Here is a 4,146-nt window from a genome sequence, read left to right as displayed (position 1 = left end):
TCTGTGTTAAAATGTGTCAGATTTGTCATTCGACTATTAGAGAGATATCAGCAGGTTGGAGAATTGGTTTGGTACAAACCTACAGTACATGTAAGACATAATTTGACATATGCTGAAGAAGACTGGGACATGAGGGTGAAAGTTCAGAAAGCTGGTAAGTGGACCATTAAGCTTACATTGTTTTGTTACATAGGAATAATGTAGTTTGTTGTCTAAAACATTAGTATGTGGGAACACACAACTTGCTTTTCAGAGTAGAACTAAGCCAGCTGAGAAACTTCAAAAGCAACTGATTGAAATACCTCATTGCAAAATTACTTTTTCCAACACGTGTGCGTAATCATGTCAATAAAGCAACTTTAGGGATAGCAGGCTACTATGGCTAATTTAAACTTAGAATCTGATATAAGTGCACACTTTCCACACCCAAAGATCCAATCCAGTATTATATTTTTCTCCTTCAGCACTGAGTATTGTATCCTAGCACCTAAACTGGTATTTGCAGGAGATGATTCTCTGAAGTTGTCTGGCCTGAGGTCACATTTCCGTGCCAACTAATAAGCCAACTGACATTTCCAGGTCAAAGTGACTCATGTAGTGTTACAAGACTTACAGTACTTAACAAGACATCTAGTAATGTTGCAGAGGGCTATTAACAAAGTGTAGTGGGATTTGACATTAATGAAGCATTGGCTATGTTTGGAACAGAGAAAATGGGCAAGACAAGAAATCAGCTATCAAGCCATAGTCTGAAAACAAAGACAGTATATGCAGAATGAAATAAGTATATTCCCCCACTTTTGTCTTCCACACTTAAAAACTGGGAGGTACACACTGCCACAGGAGGATAAAGGATCCCCGAAAAAGAGATTTAAGCCATGTGCAAAGGCTTGTTTTATAAAAGACTGAAAATTCTCTATCCATGTGCTGCAGTCCCAGTTCTGGCGTCTCATTTCTTCCCTATAATGATTCCTCCTGGCTTTTCCTTACAGCCACATTCCGCACCATGCACCCCCTACCACTGAACCCAGTCACCCCAGACAGCAAACTGCACAGCCTCCCCGGCCCCCGTGTCTTTGACTTTGAGTTTTAAGTAAAAGATAACCTTTAACTAGACACGCCACTGGGGACTAGTCTCATTAAAAGCCCTGGCAAAGAAGTATTCCTCAGAAGTTGCAGCCTACACTGCTGAAGTGCTCAACTGGTTTTCTTTACCATTTTTTCTCTTTCTGTTCATTCCCACAGAGCTGGATTTTCACACTGAAGAGCACAGAAATTTGATGAACCTATATGATCCACATGCATAACTAGTTTAGCTAAAAGCATGTTGAGGAGAGCTCGGGAGGCTCAACTTAGTTCAAGAAGTGGCACACTGTATTTCACCTCCCCCTGAGTCCAGGAAAAAACGTTAGTGTTTGCATTTCTTTAAAACGCACAGCAATGTGGGCCAAGGTTTTAGTGTCAGAGTGAGCTGGGAGGGAGCGGGAGAGGGGGGCAGAGAGGACGCTTGTGAGCACATAGCTGAGGAATGTGGGTGTGGACTTCTGCCAAAGGCATATGCGATCCTTATGTTCCCCTGAGTGCGAGAAGGCAAATGCGGTTAGACGGTCGGGGCCATGTCAGGACACAGATGGAGTGTGAGGATGTAGTAATATGTCATTGAGTTCACACTCTTGGTTCATTTGTGTTTTCACATTTTCCCCCCTTTACCAAGTATTTTCTTGTGTCCATATTTTGAATTGAAGACAATGAGTTAAAGTTAAAGTTTAGTTAAGACTAAAGTGCAGCATTTTGATTGGAGGGAGCTATTAAACCATTCATAAAAAGAACTCCTTAAATCTGAATTCTTGTCATTCACTTAGTGAGAGAGTTGAGTCAATATTTGCAGACACAATACTCTCAATACTAGAATGCTGTGGCCAATAGTCAAATCTGCCACTTCCTCATACTTGCCCAATAACAATGTGTTACTTTGAGCTTTCACACTATAATAACATTCCTGAAAATAAAAAAAATAAAAACATTTATGAAAGTCTTAAAGTGAGTCATATACAGTTTGAGTGTTTTGAGGGGAAATAACATTATTAATAAGAAGTGATTTATAATTCTGATGAAAAAAAAACTGAAGGAAAATGCATAAATGTCCTAGTGAGGAACGGCAGACATCAAGAAAATATAATAAGAATGATCACAAAAACAACAAGGGACATCTGTGAAGGGACAAATGTGTCATGCAGATCTCTGGTACTGTACTGTACACACTCAGTACAGTCTTGGGTTGTAAAAAAAGAGAAAATGAATAAATAGACTGGTTCAAAAAGCTCATCCAAACAGAATGAATCACATTCTGGAGAATCTGGACCAAATCCTATGATGTTCTAGTTCAATAACACTGCCAGATTAGTGTGAGTTTTAGATATAATACCTACAGAGCTTTATTGTACAAAATATCTGACTGTGCAACTGGGCTGGAAAATAACATTCTTAAGGATTTGATTATAAAACAAAACCTATTTCCAATTGACTTAACTGTACCAATTTAGAATATGAATAGGCAAATACAAAATAACAGTTTGAGATGTATTGTATCAACTGTTCTTATCTTTTCCAGCTATCATGCAAGCCTGAACACGCATGACTGTGTGTGTGTGTCTGTGGATGTTGGAAGTGTGTCTCCAGGGCTCTGTGGGTGACACAAATAAGTCTCAGAGAGACTTTGGACCCAAAAGACACCGAGCAGTAGGGCCTGTAACTAGTGAAGTGCCGAGGTAGATGAAGGGACCCAGGGGAGGTCACCGGGATCAGCTGAGCCTGCCTGCTGCATACTGGAAATTAACCCAGCAGAATTTAACATGTATTTATTTGCTAGTCAGTTCATCAGGCACATTTGTATTATTGTTATTTGTTTAAAGGTTGTTTAAAGTCAGAAATGCAACATAGCATTACAAATTTAAAAGATGAATGTTGCAAGAGCATAACATTTTTCATCATTCTTTTTTTTTTATTAAATAAGATGGAGTTTGTACATGTCTTTAAAATAACAGTCAGTCAACAGTCCCAGTAAGCCCAAGTGCCTGCCATTTTGGTTGCTCCAAGTGCTCGTAGACCAAGTGCTGCTTCAGTGACCCTCTGGTTGACACCTCTGTTAAACCAAAGTGTCCCTCTGGTTGGTCCCCTGTAGTAAGCCAGTGTGCTTTTAGATGTCCCAAGTGCCCACATGCCTGTCTGTTTGGTGGCCTAAAGTGCCCTCTGATCGCACCAGTTTCTCCTTTGGTAAGCCAAAGTGACCCCTTGGTTGGCATGAGAGGCCCTCTGGTAAGCTCTAGTGCTTCCACGGATGGACCAAGTCCCGATCTCATGCGACCTTATGGCTAAATAAGCCATAAACATAAATATAAGCCAAAGCAACTCCACTTCTCAGTCAGCAATGAAACAACACACTGCAGGAATGAGAGGAGAGACAGACCGAAAAAGACACAAAGAGACAGAGCGAGTAAAAGGGAAACAGATGTAGCTCGACTGTTGTGTAAGTTGAGAGGAGGCAGCCGAATCTGGGGGTGTGATTTTTGTCCTGACTTGACCTCTCCAGCAGCCCTGATAAGACACCCAAGAACCATGACACACACACACACACACACACACACTAATCTGATTCCCTCCCTCTCTCTTTTTATCTTTAGTGTTTCTGACCGTGCTGACCATCACTGTTCCTCTCTTTGTAATTTATGCATCGCTGGAACCGATTAGCCCCATATGACTTTGACTTCCAGGTTAGTTACATTCCACATCAGTCTTTGCTCCTTGGAGCCTTTGTACTGTCAGGCTGTCTTGCTCAAGGAGCCCTTGTTATCCTACCCTGAAATTATTTTAGTATCTATCATCGCAGCACTAGACATATGTCCCAGAGAGCTCCATTTATGTCATGTGCTGTAAGCAATCTTTGGAAATGGAGCTAGACAGAGCAGAGTATGCGAGTAAGTGTTTTGTTGAAGACCAAAGTGTGTCAGAGCCGCCGGTCTCTGACATCTCAAGTGGGGTTCATTAACCGAGGTTTTTGCCGTACTGCTAAGCCCTCTGATGCTGGGAGGACTTAAGTGAAAATTCAGGGTATTTCAAGCATTCAGAAGAGATTCAAAAGTTCACCTC

The sequence above is a fragment of the Pempheris klunzingeri genome, chromosome 4 (genome assembly GCF_042242105.1).
Source record: "Pempheris klunzingeri isolate RE-2024b chromosome 4, fPemKlu1.hap1, whole genome shotgun sequence".
NCBI lineage: Eukaryota > Metazoa > Chordata > Actinopteri > Acropomatiformes > Pempheridae > Pempheris > Pempheris klunzingeri.
This window is presented reverse-complemented; position numbering follows the sequence as displayed.